Genomic DNA, 23,884 nt, shown 5'->3' with positions numbered 1-23,884 from the left:
TCGTTTTTCTCTTTATGTCAATTTCTCATCGTGTTTTATTCTAACAGTGTGAAGCGTATAATTAATTTTTTTAAATTTTGATTATGACCTAAAGCTTTGCTAATTTTTGTGGGTCTTCCATAGGTTTTTGGAAAGATATGTTTATTTTTTTCCTAGTCAGGTAGAATATTCTCTCACTGTATTAATTACTTCAAGTTTGTTACTACTTAGTAGAAGTTCCCCATGGCTTTTCTTTTTTTCCTTTTTATACTTGGTTTATTGATTTCTGTTAGAAGGGGAGTATCTTTTAGACAAAGAAGAAAATTTCTTTGTCTAGAAGAAATTTTAGGAAAGAGAGGCTGACTGGGAAAAACTTTCAAAAAGACTTTATAAGTAGAAATAGTGCAATACCTTCTCTAGTAGCCTCCCATTTCTGACTCCTTTCACTGTGGGCAAAAGGGTTAGAAATGGGGTGTACTATTGTATCTTTTCTGGGGATCTTTTCTCATCCTTTGATGGTTCACAATTGACAGAACTACCAATAATTTTGGGATTTTTTTTCACAAATAACCTATTTTTAAAAAACTACACTATTCTATTATGTGAGCCAAGTAATCAAAACCTTTTAGATATTAGGTGATGCAGTTAGAGGGGGAATGTTTGATTGAACAAAATGTGAATGTTAATGAAAAACAGGTTTAATCTAAACTTTCATACTGAATAGTCATGAGTGTGGATGGCACTGTACTTCCTAAGACTATCATTTAAGCAAGATTAACCTAGACGAAACATAAACTTCCAAACTCAGGAAAAAACTTAATTTTAAATTTTGTAAAACTTTTACAGTTTAGGAAAAACATTTGGTTTCATAAGCTTAGTTATTTAACTAAGCTTAAATTTGTTTCTTAATTCTCTTATGTACAAAATTATTAGATAAGGAGACAAAATGTGAAAAGGGGTGCATAAAGATTGTTTATAGTAAAAATTATTAATTCATATAATTTCTTAGATTACTTTTTTGCACCTTGCACCTTATTAAAGTATTACATTCAGTGCCAATTTTTTGTCTCCTATTTCTTTATGTGCATTGTATTTCTCTTTTATATATTAATTATTCAAATAATATATGCTGATGGTAAAATTTTTTTATAGCCTTAATTAAAACAGTCAAGTATAGTCTGCTTTTATCCCTAATTATACTCTCCTGTACAAGATATTCACTTTTAAAATGTTAGCATGTGTTTTTCTTGAAAAAGTTATATGCGTTTTGGAACAAAGGTCTGTGATATGATTGGTGAAAGATTTTTTTAGTCATTCATTATATTTGAGCACTATTTTCAATTGCTCAAAAACATGTTGATATGCCAGATTTTGTCTGTAAATGGGTATAATCTTCAATAGAGCTAATATATAGCTATAACATATAACAACCACATATGTAGTAAATTTCCCAACTTTTATGACATTCTTCGAAAACATCAACTTTCTCAAGATAACGACTGTTGTATTTTTGTGCCCAAAAACCTTTTAATTTCAGTGTCTGGAATATAAAATGATGGGCCCGTATGTTTAGTGGGATCGTAAGGAACAACATACCCGAGGTACTGGAAGCCTTTTCTTGTTAGGGAAGACATTATTTCAACATCACATCCTCGATCACCTGAATTAACAACGACGAAGTCTCCCCTGTCCCTAGACCCGGCAAGTTCACCAATATTTACTCGGGAAAGGTAAAAAAATGCTGCAACAGTGCAATGAAATGTTCCCTAAGGAACTCGTAAACACTCGGGCTCCGGGAACTTCAGCAATTTGTTCCTCTGAGTAAGAAAGATTCTGCTCTGTAAAAAAGTCTTGAATCCCCAGTTCACTGACCTCCACACCAACTCCGCTGTGTCCCCCGCCTGTAAACCATCTCATCTCAACTGCTTTCCCACAAAGAGGCAACGATTACCTCGGTCTACCCTTGCCATTGAGAAGAGTATCCAAATGCTTCTTTAATAGCCGATATTCTCGTTCTTGGCGAAATGCAATGCTGTGGTTCACCCACTTTTCTGGCCGTTCTTCCAGAATTAGGGCTTGGATTTTCTGTACCTCATTATCAGGTTACTCTTAAATTGCGAGTCAAGTTCTTGTATCATTCATACTTTTATAGACACTTTTGCCTCACAAGCAGCTATCTCCAAGTCTCTTTAGCTGCCCACTTGCCTGCTGCTGGGGATTGTTTCTTGAAGAAGTAACTTACCTAAATTTATGTATTAATGGAACCGTTTCTTTTGTTAGTTATATTCTTAATCAGTTCTTTGGAATAGCAAAAGGAAAATTAAACGTTTTGTTCGCTATTTATAGTCTTTCTGCTCCATGGATCTTTGTGAATCCTTGACAGAGAGTGGGGGAATGAGTAGAAAATCGGAAAATGTTTTGCCAGTTTGAATTGTGGTGTGCTTTATAATTATCGTGTTTCTGTTAGAATATTAATATTTCTCAGTAATATGTTTTTCATAGAAAAATAAATATTAATAGAAAAAAAATCTATAGTCCCATATCTCCTTATGGCCTTACATGATCAGAAATGCATTTAAGATGATAAAAAGTAACTTTTTATTTATAATCCTTTGTTGTTTACTAAGGAGACTATAGCCTAAAAAAGGTTATTATAAAGGCCGGTACTTTGTATTATATTTTTAGGGATGTAGCTCCACTTTTCACTTCTTGCAGGTTCTAGGATATAAAGGCATAAAAAGTATTGATAAGTCTTTGATTTTGGATATACAATGTTTAAAGATATAATTTGTAACAAGTAGAACAAAAAGGTTGGTGTTGGGGAGAGAAGGAAAAGGGAAGCCAAGGAGTATAGAAATGTTGTTATCAAATCAAATGTGATTGCTACAGACTTAGGCTGTTCAATCTTAGCCTCGTGGTAACAACAAAGAAAATATATGAAAAACATATTCAGAAATAAGTGAGAAGGGACTTAAAGTGGTATCATTCAAAAAAATCAAATAATTAGGAAAGTAAACATTAGTGGAAGAACCGAGGGGTGTGGATGTAAGAATGTGACTGCAAGAACTGTGGGTGGGGTTTAAAAAAAAATGAAAGAAGTACAGATTTAAACCATAGTCAGACACTATATACCGACTGGAATGGTTAAAAATTCAGGAGAGTGAGCAGACCGGATATGAGTAGAATGTGGAACCACTAGAATTCTCATATACTACTTCTGAGAATGTTTAATGGCCAACCGCTTGGGAAAAACAATTTGCTGTTTTCTTAAATAGTTAAATGTTCGACCTCCATGTAATCCATCCATTCCCGTCCTGGGCCTAGAAATGAAAGCACAGGCCCATGCAAAGACTTGTGTGCAAATGTTCAGAGCAGTCATATTTGTCCAAACTGGCAACAACTGAAATGCCCAATAGAAAAGGGATGGACCAATTTATAGCTGATCTATCTATACCAAGGAATAATATTCATAAATAAAAGGAATGAACTATTTTTAAGTGCATTTTATTGCGATATATTATACATTCATATAATCTTCTGCAGTATACAATCATTGGTGTACAGTCTCATCATGTAGCTATGCATTCACCATCACAACAGATTTCTGAACATTTTATTACTTCAAAATACAAAAATAAAAATAGAATAAAAGTAAAAAAGAACACTCAAAACATCCCATTTCCACCCCCCCACTGCCGCCGCCGATACCCCCTATTATTTATTTATTTGTCCTATTTTTTTCTTACGCATCTGTCCATACACTGGATAAAGGGACATCAGTCACAAGGTTTTCATAACCAGTCACACCTTAAAAGCTCTATTGCTATTCAATAATTTTCAAGAATCAAGGCTATTGGATTGCATATCAACAGTTTCAGGTATTTCCCTCTTGCTACTCCAATACATTCTTAGGCAGTATATATACTGTATAAGAATAGCATCCAGTATGAGCTCATGACTCTGTTTGAAATTTCTCAGCCACTGAAACATTATTTTGTTTCATTTCTCTTCCCCCTTTTGGTCAAGAAGACTTTCTCAATCCCATGATGCCAGGGCCGGACTCATCCCCGGGAGTCGTATCCGACATTGTCAGGGACAGTTACACTCCTGGGAGTCACGTCCCACATTGTGGGTAGAGCAGTGAGGTCACCTATGGAGTTGGCTTAGAGAGAACGGGCCTGGCCCGTCAAATTGACAGTCCCCAGTGATTGCGAGAATATCAGGTGCTCCCCAGGTAGGGAAGTTGAATATTCCCACCTTTTCCCCCAGTCCCTCAAAGGGACCTTGCAAACACTTTTTTAAATTTTATTAATTAAAAAAAATTTTTTTTAAATACCAAAAAACACCAAACAAATGCAAACATTTGTAACTTTTGATCATTCTGTTCTACATATATAATCAGTAATTCACAACATCATCACATAGTTTGCAGACACTTTTTAATCTTCTGCCCAATATTGAGAAATCACATACCATTTTGAGAAATCTTCTGCCCAGATTACTATGGGATTTATCGGGACGTCAGACTAACTTGTACAGACCCACAAGAGCTCACACTCTATTCAAAGTTCCATGTAGTTATGGTGTTTGAATAAGCTGACCATACAAGTTAAATTATATAGAGTGCTACCGAAAATATAAATTTTGCACCAAATAAACATCTCTTCCTTTGGTCTCACACAGAAGTTGAAGTTTCAAAATATAGTCAATATCATCCTTTATCCTTTAGTCTGATTTACCTTAGTCCTATCCAGATCAGTTTGATTCATATCTCTAATTGAAGTCTGATCTCTTTATCAGCTTTTCTAACAGTTGCTGTATGGAGTTATGCTGACTTTCAGAGCCACAGAACTCTAGCTCTGAGTCTCAGGGATCACACAGGTACCCGAAGTTCCAGGAAACAACTAGGTTATACACAAAGAGCTCAGCATCTGGGAATTTATATTTACTTATTTATTTATTGTGACAAATCACATATATACAAGAAAGCAATAAATTTCAAAGCACACTACAACGGTTACTTATAGAACAATTCTATTTCAGAATTTGGTACGGGTTACAGTTCCACAATTTTAGATTTTTCCTTCTAGCTGCTCCAAGACACTGAAGACTAAAAGAAATATCAATATAATGATTTGGCAGTCATACTCATTTGTTAAATCCTATCTTTTCTGTTACAACTCCTCCTTCTCCTTTGATCTTTCTCCCACTCTTTAGGGGTATTGGGCTATGCCCATTCTAACTTTTTCATGTTAGAATGAACATTCTGTAGGTAATATGGGATAGGGGGATGGGACTAGCTGATGATCTGGAGAGGCTGGCCCCTCTGGGTTTCAAGACTTATCTGGCCTAGGAACCCATCTGGAGATTGTACATTTCTGGAAAGTAATCACAGCATCTCAGAATTTAGAAATAACAGTTACAACTCTGGAATAGATGTGACTGTTGTAAAAGTTAACAATCTAGGAATCTTTAAAATAGGCCTTCACCTGATAATCTACGCTCTCAGTTTCGATTGTCAGAGTTTGCACATTACAGTTAGTCCATCTTAGTGAGGCAATTACAGTAATTGTCTTTTCGTTTCTGGCTTATTTTACTCAACATACTGTCCTCAAATTTCATTCCCCTCATTGCATGCTTCACAGCTTCAAAGAATGAGCTACTGATATGTACAACTGTAGGGATGAATTAAAAATGATATCTTTTGACACACAGCAGTTTAACATTGAACATTCTATGCTACTTATTCAATATTTTTTTCATGAGTTCTCCCTTTATTGCCATGCTTAATAATGTAATTCTGACTCCCATTTCAAATAGTTAGCTCTATAATCTTTTCATTTACACGTGGTCATTTTTAAAAGCCATCTGGAATTAATTCTGGTCTAAGGCAGGGAATTGGCATTGAACATTTCATATGGCTAATTAGTTTCTAGGACTGCTTTTAATTGTTTACACCTGAGTGTTCTGACTTTTTCTTCTTCATTGGAACTTGGTACCTGTCACCATAAATACTAAACAAAGTTAATGGACATCAAATAATAAGAGGAAAAGCATGAATGATCTTAGTTTCCAACCAAGTACTGAAGTCATCATTTTTTTTGCATTTCATTGTGTCGTATCTTAATAATATCTTAATTGACTCAAGTCCATTTTTTACATAATGGCTACCACAGCATAGAGGCAATTTTGAATAATGTAATTAGCATGTACCACCATCCCACAAGCAGTTCCATTTGTACACAATTATACATTTCGCCTTGTATATACTATTTCTTCCTGAACCGTACCTTACTATTTTTGAAGCTTTAAGCTTTTCCCATTTTAATTAACGTTGTGCTAAACATTTTTCTGCCCATACCTTTTTGCTTCTTTTGGATAATTTACCGCAGATGGATCCCAGGAGTAATGCGTACTGGATTAAACAAATAGAATTTCTCTTATTTATACTTGTTTCCATGTGCATTTCCAATATGATTTTGCCAATTTTACACTGTCAGTAGGCACGCTTCAGTCACCAGGGCCACTGCAGCCTTGCTTTCGTTTGTATTAACAATGTTGGGTCTATGTGTTTCTGTCCATTTTATTACACAAATGAGCAAATGAATACTTCATTAATCAATCTACCTGGAAAGCCAAACTCCTGCTTGCAGCTCTTTCTTCTCCCTCCTCAAATTCTGTGGCAGTCATGGGGAGCATCCACTCTGCTCTCCCTTCGGGTGAACTTCTGTGGGAGGTAGTTGGTTTCTCCAAAACGACCTCAACATTCACTCTGAAGTGTGTTCCCCTGGGGTTGCTCCCAGCCAATGAACGAACTCAGCAGAATTCCAGGGGTCCGGCCATCCCTGTCCTAGGTGGGACCCTCTGTGCCTTCGCCTGTGCTTTGGTCCTCCCCATTGGCCTGGACATGGTTTTCTTAGAACTGCGGTCTTAGGCTCCTCCTATCCAATCCTCCTTCTACCCTTCTCTCCATATTCACAGCTCTCACACCTGCACCGCAGTCTGCAGCCTGTCTCTGCCCACCCCAGGTCCCTGTCCTCTAGTCATCACAGGCATCTCTCCCCAATAAAGCTTTTGTGCATCTGCTCTTTGGAGGCACAAACAGATACGTGCCTCTTGGACACAGACTCACATGACAGTCGTTCACAGAGGATGCATACAAACTCCAAATGATTTATTTAATGGAAGACAAAGTCTTGTAGATGATGGGAGATTTGGGGTTGATTATACAACGAAGACCCAAAAGGAGGAAGCCTTGGCTTCCTTCGTCATTAATTTCTGGGAGAATTTCAAATATCGGCAGTGATGTTGATTTGAGTTCATGTCGATCACGGACTTTGTGGTGGTTTGGCAGTCACCTCTTTTCCTTGACTTGGCTTTTCTGTGGGTTTGCTGCGTGTGGTCTTAGGTTTACGGCTACGAGGTGGTGCGATGGGTTCTGGCCATGAAGGACCCTTGATGCAGCAGTGTCTGTATAAGTCACACATGAACAATGTTGACTCGTCTCTTTTGCATATCAGCCTGCAGTGTCCTGGGTAGAGAAGCCCACATCTTGTCCCACCCCCACTGGCTGCATGGGAGAGGAAAAGACCAAGAAGTAAGGTTAGAAGCAGCATAGGCACTCCCAAGGGGTAGGGGCCACGTGGGTGCAATTATCTTTTTATTTTGAGATGTTTACTTAAGATATTAGGACAGGTGAGACCTGGGAAGAACAGCGAAGGGGAGACGATGGCTCCCTGGATCATGTCCTCTGGCAACTCCGAGAAGCGCTTTCTCTTTGGTCAGTATCTGTTCCTTTGCAACTACAGAAGATCTATAAATCTGCCACATTTGAGACTGCAGATTCGGATGTGCTGGTGAAAACAAGGATGGGGATCCAGGTCTTCACTGTCTGGGAGAAGCCTGACCACTTGGAAAGCGGTTTGGGTCTATTCTCACTCACCTCGTAGCTTCCCCCCTTATGGTGCTCATGCCTCATGTGGTCTCAGGGAATATGAAACTGTCAGTATCAGTCAACTCAGGACACACAAAGGAAAATGACCCCCCAAACCATCAGGGGACAATAGAGGTTGCTCCTGACACTAATAGAGGTGCTTTTGCATTCAGACCTTCTAGTTAGAGGTGAGCGCTCTATCTCAGTCTCGGTCTCTGTCTCCACGCTTCTGCTTTCTCTCTTCACCCTGGGTTCTAGCTGAGCACCTTGCTTATTGTCCTGGGTGGACTTGCTCTTTAGGAGGTCACCTCCCCTCACCCTGTCTTCCCGTGAGCTGGTGAAAGTGGGGATGGGGCCCCCGAATCTTTTCCTTCCAGGCTGTATTCCTCTGAGCATAACCCAGAGCTGTGCTTAAAGGATGAAGATGGAGAAGAGAGAAGTGTTTTCAGTGTCTTGGGAATTTAGGTATACCTCACAAACAATGAAAGAAAGATGTTTTCAGCCAAATTGAGGCTGACTCAAGTTTTAGAATATGGGACAAGTTCTGGGACTGGATTTTGCACGAGATTGTACAGGATGGTGACTGGTTATAGGGTATTGAGGCAGACGTAGAAGTTGGTCGATTCTTACCTTAGATTGGAACTCAGCGGGGGTGAACCTTGCTTCCTCTCAAGCTGGTTTGTCTGTCCCCACAGCAACCATACCTGGTAGTGTTTTTTGGCGCTAAGGTCTCCTTTCCCTTTCTTACCTGGGGTTACTTGGGCCAGGAACCCGAGGGCAGCAAAGACCAGGAGCCTGAACTTCATGACTGAAGGCGTGGCCTGGAGAGCAGGTGGTGGTTCGATGGAGTGAGAGCCCTCTGTGGAATGTGCCTGGAGCTTCTACCTTTATAGGGTCCACATGATACCAGGACACTGGGCAGTGAACCAGAGGGAGAGTTCTCTAACTCCCGGAGCAGTGAGGTTCATAGTGTGTCTACTGGACTGTAGCCTGGATTGATTTATTGAGCACCCTGTGATCTTTCTGTTAGGAGGGGGAGAACAGTACAAAGAGAGCATTAGCGTGCAGCACCCATCTTTGAAACTGTAGCCAGAATTGATGAGGGTGTGGGGAAACCGGCAGGATCAATAAACTATGCATGGGTATGTTTATTGGTACAGTTTTGCTTTTGGAACACAATTTGGTCTTAAAGTACAGCTACCTTTTGACCCAGAAACTATTTCTGGAATGTGTATTTAATGGAAATAATTGGAGAAGTGCACAAATCTGTTTGTCCCAACATTATTCACAATAGTGGAAACCTAAATGATGACAGAACATGATATAATAGAACATAATATATAGACAATAGAACACTATAATATCATTAAAAATGATGATCAGCTGTATACATTTGATTTAATCTTTGGAAAGGAAACATGTATTGGTCTGTTTCCCTAGTGTCTGAGGTTTTTTTATGGGGATAAGATATGTATACTTCCATGATTAAAAAAAGACCGATGTTTTTAGGAAAATCACTTTTGATTTGAATTTTAATATAAACATTTTCATTCCTAATTTTTGCTTTCTTCCTTTAGGTTTGTGATTTCTGCAGAATAAGAAGTTTGTCATCTCCAAGTTCCTTTCAAGGAATGTTTTCTTTTTTTCATAGCACGTTTTTGAATCTGTTTATCCTCCAGATTCTTCTCTCTATCCAATTTCTAATTTTCTTAACTCCTTTATTCAGTCTGATGCCTGTAGTGTAAAGAAATGATCCCGGTATGTGCTGACATGGACCCTCTGAGCTGACTGGCTCTAGCATCTCCTTTTTCCCTAATCCCAAACCCACCACATGACAAGAAAATGCCTCTAGACTCCAACAGTTGCTCAAATTTGTAAGTATCTGTTATATTCAGTAATTTTTTTCAATTAAATATTGTAAATTAAAATCCTAAGTATATGTAATCCCCTTCATGCCCTATAAAGAACCAAAGACTGTGTTTTTGTGCATATTTTTTCACAAGATAAATTGTTTTAAAAAAACCTCTCACTTGTTAAGCAATTATGCTATTTTCTTTTAATTTGTTTACATACACCATTACAGTGATCTCATCATCAATTTGAGACACCCCAATTTCTCCAATCTATTTCAAAAATTCTTTTTATTTGGAAAGAATGTAAAACTTACAATGAATTATAAAACAAAAATTGTACCAGGGGCATCCCCATACCCTTTTCCCTATTTTACATATTGTTAACATTTTACTTCTTTTGCTTTATCTTTTACTCCCCTTTCCCACCAGAGTTTCCAATACCCCCCACTCCCTGTCTCAATCTCTTGCTCTTTGGCACAAGAAAATCCTATCCAGGTGCTATCCAGGCCGTTTGCACACAGACCATATATCATGTAATGATTAGTCAATCCCAGTGATTGAATGAAAATAGAAAGTTCCCTTCATGCACGAATATAGAGAATAGTTCTTGGCTTTCTATTTAGCACTCTAGAAACAGATTTTCTTGGCTTGGTCTGGTCACTCTAAATCTCGAGTAGGAGAGAGCTTCAAGTGCTACTTATTTTTCCTGTTATCTGTAGCTGAATAATAAACCAACAGAGTTGCTTAAAGGAACAGTCATTCATTTGGCCATGTGACTTGTTCTGGCCAATGGGCAACTGACGAGTGGTTGATCCCAAAGGAGAATTGGTAAGTACTTATGCATTGGGGTTTACCATGTCGGGATCTGATCACCATGTAAATAAATTGGAATTTTTTACTGGAGGACAAGAAGGCAAATGGAAGTGACCTATCTATCAATGAACACCAAGGCTCTATGCCTGTAAGTGAAGTAAATTTGGACGTGTTAGCCCAGCTAAGCTACCAGTTAAACTCAGCCATAGGAGCCCAGGTGAGATCTGCAAAAGAACACTTAGAATTGTGAAAAATAATAAATTGTTATTTTAAACTCTGTGTTTTAGGATGGTTTGTTATGCAGCAATCCTGACTTGTTCCTACTTCCTATTACTAGACTCCACAACTTTTATTGTGTTTTTAAAACTTGTTGTGTACTTTTTGATGTACACCTTCCAATTTTGTCTCACTTCTGGGCTGGTTTACTTTTTCTTACATTTTTCCTTTTGAGTTATATTAGGTGGAAGTAAAAGGAATTCACTTGGGGTTTTGTCTGGGTGTTCAAAGAATTTTTATCCTTTTTCATAAAGCCCTAAATTTTTTCTAGGGTCTATTTTGATGTTGGGCATTTCCAAGGCACATGCTAAATCCTTTCATTATATAGTTACATGGATATTCAGGAATATCCTTGAAGTGAAAATTAAAAATTTAACATTTTCTATTGCTTTGGCTTATTTCTTCTGGAACTGTATGTAGTTACATATATGCTGTTTCTTCTTTGCTGGTCTTCTCTCTCTCTTTTTTTTTTTTTTTTTTTTTTACATGGGAAGGCACCGGGAATCGAACCCAGGTCCTCTGGCATGGCAGGCAAGCATTCTTGCCTGCTGAGCCAATGTGGCCCGCCCTGCTGGTCTTCTCTTGCTATAGTTTTCTCCTATGTCTTTTTTTTATTGCTTTAAAAATTTTGATGTTTTTTACTTTCTAGTCCTTACTATCTTTGGTTTTAGGTTCATTTTATTGTACATTTAAAGTGCATCACCAAAATTATTGAAGTTTTTTTTTTTTCCCCCTAATTTCAGGTTCTCCTGTTGCTCAAGCATATCATTTCCAAGCTACTTTCCTCATGACTGGGGTTTTAAAAGTGCTTTGACTATTTGTAAGTAATTGGTTAGAGTTTCATCAGCTTTGTGGTTACATTTTTCTCATTTCACTGTCAGAATATTCCCAATTTCCTTTAATTTTTTTCTTAGAATGTGGTTAGATCGTACACCAATATTTCTTCCCCTATTTATACTATCTGAATAACTAAATCTGCCTGTCTTGGTCCTAAGCCTGTTTAAGGAAGATCATTTGCTTCTGGCCTTTATTCCCCCAAGAAACCCACACATCCAACTTTCAAAGTCAGTGTTTTAAGCTTTAGAGATTTTATTTTTTGTTTACAGTACTTCCTGTGATTCACTTCCTAGTAGTCCCTCTCTCTACCATTTGAAGTTTCTCTTTCTCCGTTTCTCTCTCTCTCACTCTTACTGTCCTTGTTCTGCTTAATTTTGGTTTCTTTGTCTAGAAGATTTCTCCCGAGGCGAGGTTCTTATTTTCTATAAGGGACTCTTTAAATCAGTGTTATTCATATATAATATACACGTCTTAAAATTCACTCATTTTAAGTACAAGTCAATTAATTTTAGTGTATTACAGAGTGTATAACAACCACCTTAATTTATTTTAAAGCTTTTTAAGATGTTTAAAAATAATTTTCTCATTTCCCATTTCTGGCAATCTTCATTTCTTTCTGAGGATTTGAGTTACTATCTGATGTCACTTCCTTGCTCCATTATAGAGTTCTTCCCTTCCCTTCCTTTGTGCTGCTATTGTTAAATATATCTCTATATTCTATAGGTCCAATAATCCAATTTATGGATATTGTTTTATGCTAATTTTTTTTAAAAAATTCATTTCTTCCTTCTATGTCTCCCATTCTATGCCTCACTGAATGTTGGTGAAAGAAATCCAGTCTAAAATAACGAGCAGTGAACTACCCTGATGTTTGGGGCAGGCTGGGCAAGGGCTGGAGGTAAGGGGTAAGGGCTGAACTATTTAGAAAGCCTAATGAAGATGCAGATGGAGAGTGTGGACCAGACGCCCCAGAGCTGGACTTATGCATTATTGAAAGTTATTTAAATGCCACAGGGTCCTTCTTGCTAGAATCCTGCCCCTGTCCCTGTTGCGTACTCCCCTGCTCACACAGCCCCGTAGGGGCTTGCATTAATTCTGTTTGAGGCCCTTGACCAGGTGCCTGTTTAGAATCTAACTCCAGAGAAACAAAAATCCTGAGTCAGGAGTCATCCTGAGGTTTTGCGGGGAGGTCCTGCCCTTTAGGCAAGCACTGACAGGCTCTAAAATATGGACTTCTCATTTAAAAATATTTCCAACTAAAGAATGCCACAAGGATGCTCATTAACATGTTTTAAAATCGTACAAATCTACTTAGAGGGATGGGTGTCCTGTGATCTCACCTAAATCCCTCTTGCTGCACTGGAAGCCCACTACTGAAATACAATATCTGATGCACTTTAATTACTCTCCTGGGAAGAAAAATGTGATCATAAAGTCAGTCACCAGCCTACTGTCCTTTAGACTAGCTCATCTTTGTTCTCTTAGCTTATTCGACACTGTGCCTCCTTCCAAATTATACTCCAGTTCTTTAAGTTCTTCTCTTTTTTAAAAAATATTTTCCCTTAAGTTCTTAAACCTGTCCTGGGACACCAGACTCTGATGAGGGTTTTATTGTTTTTATGACTCAATTAAGAGAAAAAAAGAGAAGAAATATATAACTATACTGTCTTTTACTGTTACTACATTAATTACCTTTCTTAGACTCTTTTTTTGCACATGTGAGTTTGAATTTCTGTCTGTTTTCTCTTCTTTTCAGCTGGAAGTCATTCTTTGGTATTTCCTGAAAGGTAGGTCTGCTAACAACAAATTCTCTCAGTCTTTATCTGGAACTGTCTTCAGTTAGCCTTAATTTTTGATACGTGGTTTTGCTGGATATAAGATTCTTGGTTGACATTTATATGAGATTCTTGGTTAATAGCCTTTTATTTTCATTGCTTGAATTGTAATTACCCATAGGTAAGCTTTACCAGAGATCTTTATTTCTTTATGTCCCTTAGACCAACTGTCTCGTGTCCTTTCTTTTCAGTCTGAAAAAACTCCCTTTAGCATTGTTTGTGGGACATGTTTTGTTAGCCTTTTGAGTTTCTTAGTTTATATAATTTCGAATGTTCTTGTTTTCTAAGAAATGCCCTTAGAAATATAATCTTTCATCTAATTTCCACTGTAAACCATTTTCATGTGGATATGTGGTACTTTCATTATGGTTCATTTCCAAACTTTTGCAATTTAATTTATTTTTGACCCATAAGTTATTTAGACGTTCTTTTTTTTAAAACTCGTTCCACATGCACATAATATCCTTTTTTTTTGAAGTAATAATTTCATTATATTATAGTTGGTTTATGTGGCTGGATTGGTTTATTTTTTGAAATATTTAAAATATACATGTACTATAATAAATGATCAATTTTATTAATGTTCTATAGGCTTTTAAATAATGTACATATTTTATTTGCTACTTAATAGCTCTATATGTGTATTAAGTCAAGATTATTTAAAATGCCTTTCTGATCCTTTAAGACAGTGTACTTGTATATTTTTTGCTTACTTTAATGGTTCCTGAGAGATATGAAAGGTTCCCATCATAATTGTAGATTTTTTCATTTCTTCTTATATTTTCAGCAGCTTTAGTTTTAGGCATTTTGATTTGTACTTTTGAAAATTTATTAATTGTATTTCTTTTCCATTGATTATAGGCTTTATCAGTAGCAAAACACAACTTTGTGTTGAACTGACTTTTTTTGCCAAAAGCATAGGGTCTGGGTCAGAGAGATGGTTCGATGTTCTAAGTCTTTATATTGGACTTGTGACGTAACTTTGGCCAATAGAATGAGGTGGAAGGCTCCACCTGTCAGTTTTGAATCTAGTCTCTGCAGTCTCTTAGAACCCTGCTCTATTGCCATGAAAACAAGCCCAGGCTAGCCATTTGGAACAGAGACAAAGCGTTCCAGCTGAGCCCACCAAAGACCTCCTGGCCACAGCTAACCCAGCAGCTGTCTGCAAACGCATAAGTGAGCCCGCCTTTGAAGAGAAGGGCATCTGAGCTGAGCCCAGACCAAATTCATGACTCACAGAATTGCGGCATAAATGGTTTTTGTTTTAAGCAACTAAATTTTGGAGGGATTTGTTATATAGCAGAAGCTCACTGATACAAAGGAACTCCCCGAGTTTTTTGGTGCACTGTTTTATTTCTTTAAATAATTAAAAAAAAATGTGTGTGTGTTTGGTCTGCTGTTTTGATTTCATTGCCGTTCCTTATTTCATTCTTTAACTTTTGTCAAAAGATGCACTTAAATCTCCCATTTCAAATATCGTGAACACTGCTCAGGATAAATCATAGAGATTTTGTCTTTACTTTTAGGTAGCGTTAATATTGATTGTGCTGGTTTGAAAGGATGTATGTCCTCTAGAAAAGCCATGTTTTAATCTAAATCCCATTTCATAAAGGCAGAATAATCCCTATTCGATACTGTATGTTTGAAATTGTAATTAGATCATTTCACTGGAGATGTGATTTAATCAAGAGTGGTTGTTAAACTGGATTAGGTGATGACATGTCTCCACCCATTTGGGTGGGTCTTGATAAGTTTCTGGAGTCCTATAAAAGAGGAAACATTTTGGAGAATGAAAGTGATTCAGAGAGAGCAGAGAAGAACGACATAGCCACGAGAGCCCACAAGCCAGCGACCTTTGGAGATGAAGAAGGAAAATGCCTCCCGGGGAGCTTCATGAAACAGGAAGCCAAGAGAGAAAGAAAGCAGATGATGCCTTTCTCGCCATGTGCCCTTCCAGCCAAGAGAGAAACCATGACTGTGTTCACCACGTGCCTTCTCGGATGAGAGAGAGACCCTTAACTTCATTGGCCTTTTTGAACCAAGGTATCTTTCCCTGGATACCTTTGATTGGACATTTCTATAGGCTTCCTTTAATTGGGACATTTTCTCAGCCTTAGAACTGTGAACTACCAACTTATTAAATTCCCCCTTTTCAAAAGCCATTCCGTTTCTGGTATATTGCATTCTGGCAGTTAGCAAACTAGAATATTGATATTTATACAAACAGTATTTTTTAGCTTATTATTATGGAGCATATAAATGTGTGTGAAAGCCAAGCTATTATATATTGAGCCCCCATGAACTCATCATCCAGAAATATCCTCGTTGTGACTCGTGTTTAGGAAAATCTTTAAGAGTCTATTGCATGTAGTGGCTCATCCACACACAACATCGGATTAGAACAGCGACTATACATTAGGAAAAATAAGATGATGCTGGCCTGTGGGAAATGGTGGGGCAGGGAGGTGGGGAGGAAAAGCGCTCTGCTTCATGGCAAGACTGAAGACAGACAGACACTCCCCAGACTGTTTATATGGCACAGACAGCCCCCACCCCAAGCTCCCTTCCAGTTATCCTCCAAAATCATTTGGACACACCCCCTCTTAGAACTGCCACTTCCATCTGCCACCTGTCCCTAAGGAGCTGGCTCCGTGGAGAGGTGTGTTGGTGGTTTTGTTTGCTAAAGGCCATTGTGCCAGGTACTCCTGTACAGGTGCCTGATATGGGATGAACATGGCCTCAGAGGCTTGAGAGCCAAGGAGGTCATATGGGGAAGAGCCCCTGACTCCCACCCTGGGATCTGAGCTCTCTTGGTTCTTGCCATCTTGTGGGATGATGTCACATTTGGAGGGTGATACACAGTGCCTCTCCATCCCAGGACAGGGGGTGGGGTGGACTTCATTGGGACTCTCAGGTTGGGGGGAAGGAAAAGGGGATCAGGGTCTAAACCCTCAGATTCCCGTGCAGGTGTGTCTCTGTCCCAGAGGTGCTGCCATCAGATTCCGTTTTGGCTTTCTCCTTTGGGAGCCTCTCCAGCCCTCTCTGACTGGTCAGTTCCAAGGGCATCAAGAGGGGCTGGTAGTCCAAGCAGCCCCACTTCTCTCCAAAAGAGTCCTGCATAAACTGACCTTGAGGGTGTACATGGTCTCTTGCAAGCTCATAGAAGTCGTAATACTCTAGGGAGGACTTTTCTGTCACCCCCCGTAAGGGTTCAGGACAAGGACCCTTTCTTTCCATCAGGTCACAGACCACCACTCTGACTTGCATATATAAGTATACGCATTCATTGCAGGCTTTGCTGTCTCCTGGCTGTCTCTCCTGTCCAAAGCTGGGCTCACTGTGACAGGAGTTCTTGGTCGTCAGGGGCTGGATAAAGAGATGCTCTGGCCTGGGCTCCAGGTGGGGCCAGCCCATTCTGCAGACCCTCAAGCAGCCTTTCCCACCACGGTGGGAGTCGGGGCTAAACCTCGCTGTGCTAGTGCCCCGTCGCCATCAGTTTGACCCAAGCTAGGTGGACCGGATGGTCAGACGGACCCCAAAGCATGAATGGAAGGAAATCCCCTTCACAAGGAGTGTCACATGGGCCTGTGATGAATGCATGAATCTCAGTCTTGTCAACAGTACTAGGGACAAGGGACATTCCTGGAGGAGGCGCCTCATGAACGGACACGCTACCCCTGGCATAGCCGATGATCAAGCTGCCAAGCCCTGTCCTGATGCCAGTCACACCGACTCTGGGGGCCCCAGCACCACTAAACTTGGCCGCTGTGTCATGTCCTGGGAGACACACGGTCTGGAGCTCTCCATCTGGCCATGTGGAGCTGGGAGCTGCTGCAGGGAGGCTGGTTAGACAGGGTCTCTGGCCCTGCTCAGGGAAGAGGCAGGCACAGGCCTGCTCAGACCCCTGCAGGGCCGAGGCATGAGTGGTGCCCTGGGGTCTGCATTTTCTTTGGTCTCCACCCCCGCTGCCCTGGTACCCCTGCTCAGACCAAGGCACTTGCCCTGTTCGAGGTGACTGATGACTTACCTTTATTTTAATGGACCCCTCTAGGGGATGAGGACTCTTTTTAAAAACACATCTATAACACCATTATCAAACCTAATACATTAACGATACTTCCTTTATGTTATAAAATATACAGCTGCTAGGCAAATTGCCCCAAATCTCTCTCTCTTTTATATAAAATTATGGAGTCAGAATCCAAATAAATTCCACATGTTGTAATTAGGTGATATGTCTCATAAGTCCTTACCGTCCCTCTGTTTTAATTTTCCTTATAGTGTATTGGCTGAAGACACACCCTCACCCTTCCTACATGCCAGAATCTGCTCGTTGATTCTGGAACGTTGAAGATTGAACAATCTTCATCTGTCCTAGAGATTGAGAGTTGCAGCCAGAGCTTGATCAGTTTGAGTTTCGATTATTTTTTTGTCAAAACTACTTTGAAAGTGGTAGCATGTATGTCCATAGGGGGCACAAAATGTTTTATTTTCCTTTTATTGTGATTTTGGCAGCCATTAAAGGCCACTGCCGAGTCTATTCATGCGTCGGTTTACAAAATGGTGATATTTAATTTCTATTATTCCTTCTTTATTTACTACCTGGACATATTTCTAAAAAGTGAAACTCCCTCTCATCAACGATTTGATTCTTCTCAGGCACAGCTTTTCTGCAGGAAGGCAAGGATAAATTCTTTACCTGCATTTACTGGTTTTCAATGTATTTTCAGATTTAGTTAATCAGTTATTATTTTTTGTTGAGGCTCCCATTTCCCTGTCTTTGTAAAAGAAGGCCTCTTCGAGTTGATTCCTCAGTGCTTTTTATTTTCTTTCTTTTTTTTGCATGGGCAGGCACCGGGAATTGAATCCAGGTCTCTAGCATGGCAGGTGAGAACTCTGCCTGCTGAGCCACTGTGGCCTGCCCTAGATGACTTTTTTTTTTCAGTATGATAAAGTATTCCAAGTATGACTTTTTTTTTTGCTTTAGATCCCAAAACAGCAATTTCTTCAACGAAACTTCAGAAAGTGGCATTTAGAGACCTCAATCAGGGTGCTAGGACAATCATTGCTCTTACATTGACCAACATTTCTAGATATTTTCAATGGAAAATAAAACACATCATGAGTTTATACTGAAACTTCAAATTCAAATTTAGGACCACAGGATTTTAACCAAACCTTACCTTTCTTATGCCTATCAGTGACAATAGCATTCATTTGCTTCATCCCATAATATGTGCATAAAAAATCAATACGATTATTGAAAACAATTAAACATTTTTGCAGTTCGTTTTGTCCTTAGGCTATATTCCACTAAAGAGTTTCAATCAAATTACTCTTTTTAAGGCCATTTCAGATAATTCCTTTTTAAGTTGGTAAACGACCAATCCAAGATAAAGGTTTATTTTATTCCTTTGCTTCTTTTTTTTTTTTTAAATAAAAATCGTATCCTCTTTAATATATGTCCCATTTTCTAGGACAATTTGGGCCATAAGGATATTCCTTTGCTTTTAAGCTTTAGGGATTTTTGTGTTATATGTATATATATATATATATATATATTTTAAACTTTAAAAATTGTATAATACAACATATATACAAAGCAAAGAAAGAAAAAGGCAATAGTTTTCATAGCACTCTTCAACAAGTATTTACAGGACAGAACCCAGAGTTTGTCATGGGGGATTGTGTTTAAATTTTGATGCTTTTATATTAGGTAAAAATGTACATGATACCAAAATGTAATCTTCAAACCAGGTTATGTTCAGAGAATCCTAGCATCTGTACAGATCTCCACCACTCTGTTTCCTCCTTCTCCTTATAGATATCCAATTAAAAATTTTCCTTCGTTTAAAAAATAGATGTATCTAAGGTTTAGTTTCTGCCTCCCCCCCCGCCCCCCATTCCTCTCTTAGAGTGGAGGAGTCCAGGTGACTGAGGGTCATCAAAGCCAGGAACTAGGGACAGCAGAAGCCGGAGGCAGAGACGTCATGCCTGGAGACATGGCCTGGGGACGACACAGTGAGGGTGGAGAGGGATGGAGCTACCTGTGCCACTCGCCTGCAGCGCTGGCCTATATTAGATTTCAAATGAGATAAAAGCTCGGGCAGTGAGCTAGAGAAAAGCCAGGCATCTCTTTCATCAGGGGAACAGATTTGGCCAGACTGTCTAATCAGCTGTTGCATAAATTGACAGAGTACTTGCTGAATGCACAGATTACACGCAGTCTGAAGACAGGCTTTCCAGGTTCTGTTGGCAAAGCTGAGACACACAGGGATAAAAGCGTATTGTGCGTTTAAATTGATACAGTGTTTTTTTGGAGAGCAATTTGTCAACATACCTTCAACACCTAAGACAAAATTAAACCACCCAGCACTGTGCTTGTCTCTATCTAAAGAAATCTTTTCATGATGGTTACATATACAACACGGAATTTCCCATTACAACCACTTTCATGTATGTGATCTGTGACATGAGTCACATGCGCGGTGTTGTGCCATCATCCATTACCTACACTTTTTCGTCACCCCCGAACAGTAACTCTGCAGCCATCAGCCACCACCATGTTCAGGATACAGGGCAACCCCATCACTCCCTAAAATTCTCCTGGCCTCCTTGACCACGTCAGAAAGGAATGAAAGGCCCGTACCTCCTGCCTGGGAAGTCTCAGCCCAGCTGACAGGTCAGTGGCAGCTGAAAGGTCATTCATCGCACAGGTCATTAGGTGTGGGTTTTTAAAAAAAATTTATCCCACCATTTTAATATGGCTTTCAGCTCTGTTTGGTGTCCTTGAATCAAGTACAAACTCTCTAGAGAGTAAAATATTTGGTTTCCTCTTTATATTAATTTCCCATTGTATTTTGTTTTTAGTTAAGAGTGTGAAGTGTATACCATGTGGCTTTAATTTTTTTTTTGGAATGGGGTCCATGGGCCCACATGGCAGGCGAGCATTCTGCCACTGAACCACCCGTGGCTTTAATTTTATTAAAATTTTCGATTGTGAACAATCTTTGTTAATTTGTGGGACTCTTCCATTGATTTTGGAGAGAAAAAATTTTTTTTCTACTCGTGTAGAATGTTCTCTGTGTTAATTACTTCAAGTTTGTTGATTCTTTAGTAAAGTTCCATATGTCTTTAGTTTTTCCTTTATGTACTTGATTTACTGCTTTCTGATAGAGGTGGAAGTCATTTATCAGAAAGCAATTTTAGGAGAGAGATTTTGACTGGGAAAATCTTTCAAAAAGACTTTTAAAGTAGAAATGTTACTATACCTTCTCTAGTAGCCTCCCACATTTTTTTGGCCACTTATAGCTATTCTGCTATGTGGATCCTTTGCAAAGAGTGGGGAATGAGCAGAAAATTGGGAACTGTTTTGCCACTTTGAGTCTGTATGCTTTATAGTTATCAATACAGAATACTAATATATATTAATATATACAATATAATTATTAATATAGAATATTAATATTTTCAGTAATTTTATTGTAGAATGATAGACAGTATTGTTTGTTGTAGAAAAAATTACAAAATGGGAAATTAGAAATAAAAAATCATCTGTAATTATACATGGTATGATTAAAAGTTGCATAAGCTTCTAGGGTCTCTCACTATCAAAAATGCATTTAGAGTGCATGGGTGGTTCAGTGGTAGAATGCTTGCCTTCTATGCGAGATACCCAGATTAGATTCCTGGACCATGTACCTACCACCCCCAAAATGCATTTATAGCAATAAATAAATGAAGAGAGTTAATCTTAAGAAACGTTGTTATCTGCTGACTTCATTGTGGGTGTAAGGATGTCAATAGGAGAAGAGGAGAGAGGGCACATTGTCTTCATATAAAAAGGGTGGGAACTAAGAGGGTGGGAGGGTGAGGGGGCCTGTGAGAGGGGAGTGGGTGGAGGAATGGACTGGGAAACCCAGGCCTGTGAGCTGAGTACGAGTGAGGTGTCAGGTGGCTGAAAAGGAACTTGAGAGAAAATCAGAAATGTTTAACTGCAATTGTTATGAAGATTCGCCGTGTAGCAGTGATGCCAGGCTTCTTCCATATCTCCCCCTGAAGTCTTCAGTAAAATGTTTCTCATGACGGTATTGTGGTGTTGAATCTATTTTTGGATGCATTGAATCTCTGCATTCAGGAGATGGAGCAGGTATCGTAGCTGTTGATAGGACTGCAGTGCTTTGGGATTACACACACAGGTAATGTGTGTGTGTGTGTATTTGTTACAAAATGGGACCAACTGTCTATACAAGACTCTAAAATTGTTCTTTGAATGAATAACACACTATTGGACTCATGCTTTACTATTGAAAAATAGTAAATGCTTATTTTTAAGGGCCCCAGAGTATCCATTGTACATTAGGAAAATATCCACTTTATTTAACCATTCCCTCATTTCTGGACATTTACACAGCTTCCAGGGCTTTATTATTTTAAACTATGCTGCTATGATTATGTTTGCATATACATTAATCTTTCTGATATGGATTTTGGTTATTTCCTAAGAGTATATTCCCAAAATGGAATTTCTGTATCAAAGTACATGCACATTTCTAAGGGTTCTGACAGGATAGTTGTGTGCCTCCAGAATTTACCCATTTTGTCCTAAACAGGAATGTTTGACAAAAAGACTTGTTTCTATTTATACATTGGCAAACTTGCAATTTACTAATCTTTTAATGTGTCTCAAGCTGATAGATAAAAACAGTATCTCTGTAGTTTTAATTTGCATTTATTTGATTATAAATAAGACAGATTTTCCCCATATGTTTTTGGCCATTTTAGGGGTTATACTGATAAATTATGTCATTTGTCCCTAAAGGTTTCATGTTTACCTTGTTGAAATTAGCTTCTTATATTTTAACTGGTGTCAATATTTCCTTATACATGTCTCATTTGTCACATGTCTTTTTAAAATTATTGTGAAAATAACATATATACAAAAAAGCAATAAATTTCAAAGCACACTGCAACAACATTATAGAACAGACTTCAGAGTTTGGTATAGGTTTGCAATTCCACAATTTTAGGTTTTTGCTTCTAACTCCTCCAAGACGTTGGAGACTAAAAGAAATATCAATATAATAATTCAACACTCATACACATTTGTTAAATCCTATTTTCTCTGTTTTAAGTCTGCCTTCTTCTTTGATCTTTTTCTCAATCTTTAGGGATATTTGGGCTATGCCCATTCTAACTTTTTCTTGTTGGAAGGGGCTATCCCCAATATGGGATAGGGGGACAGGACTAGTTGGTGTTCTGGAGAGGCTGACCCCTCTATGTTTTAGAACTTATCTGGCCTAGGAACCCATCTGGAGGTTGTAGATTTCTGGTAAGTAATCATAGTGCATGGAACCTTTGTAGAATCTCAGATAAAGCCCTAGGTGTTGTTTAGGGTTGGCAGGAATGGTTTTGGTTGGGGTTTGGCAAACTTTGATAGTAGCAATATCTAGCTGAACCTAGTATAAGAGTAGCCTCCAGAGTAGGCTGTGACTCTATTTTAATTCTCTTAGCCACTGATACCTTATTTGTTAACAATTCTTTTCCACCTTTTGATCAGGAAAGCATTGTTGATCCCATGGTGCCAGGTCCAGGCTTATCCCTGGGAGTCATATACCTTGTTGCCAGGAGACTTTCACGCCTGGATGACATGTCCCACATAGTGGGGAGGGTAATAATTTCACTTGCAGAGCTGGGCTTAGAGAGAGAGAGGCAACATCTGAGCAACAAAAGAGGTCCTCTGGAAGTAACTCTTAGGCATAACTCTAGGTAGCTAAAACTACCTAGAGTTCACAAGAGCAAGCCTCAAGATCAAGGGCTTGGCCTATTGCCTTGGAGTCCCTGATGTTTGAGGCAGTACCAGGGGTTTCCCTGGTGGTAAAATTTAATAGTTTCATATTTTATTTTAGCACCCTGGGAACTACTTTTCTTGGCTTCATCTGGGCATCCTAAGTCCCTGGCTTAAGAGAGAGCTTCAACAAGTGCTACCTATTCTTCCAGTTATCTGTTGCTGCATAACAAAATAGTGATGTGGCTTAAAAAAAAAACAGTCTTTCACCTAGTTCATGAAACTGAAGTTTGGGCAGGGCTCAGCAGGACAGACTCATTTCTGTTCCACATGGTGTCAAGAGCAGCACCCTGACTAGGGGCTGGAGGACCCACTTCCATGGTGGATCACTCACATGGCTGCCGAGTTGGTGCTCACTGTTGGTTGGAAGCTCAGCTCAGCATGAGGGCCAGGGTTCTTGGTTCCTCTTTGTTTAAGCCTCTACATGTGGGCCTCTCCACAGGCTGCTTGAGCTTCCTCACAAAATGGTGTCTGGGTTCCAAGAGGAAGAATCCCAAGGGATAGGAAATGG

The 23,884-nt window shown here is 39.0% G+C and overlaps 2 pseudogenes; both read right to left on the bottom strand.

Annotated features, from left to right (window-relative positions):
* Positions 1-1,393: 1,393 nt before the first annotated feature.
* On the bottom strand, positions 1,394-2,121 carry LOC143680261 (thiopurine S-methyltransferase pseudogene; annotated as a pseudogene).
* Positions 2,122-16,469: 14,348 nt separating this feature from the next.
* Positions 16,470-20,235, bottom strand: LOC143680250 (ubiquitin-conjugating enzyme E2 Z pseudogene; annotated as a pseudogene).
* Between the last annotated feature and the right edge of the window lie 3,649 nt (positions 20,236-23,884).

Source organism: Tamandua tetradactyla, chromosome 1, assembly GCF_023851605.1.
Source record: "Tamandua tetradactyla isolate mTamTet1 chromosome 1, mTamTet1.pri, whole genome shotgun sequence".
Taxonomy (NCBI): domain Eukaryota; kingdom Metazoa; phylum Chordata; class Mammalia; order Pilosa; family Myrmecophagidae; genus Tamandua; species Tamandua tetradactyla.
Note: the sequence above shows the minus strand (reverse complement) of the source record. Positions and strands in the feature narration are given on the sequence as shown.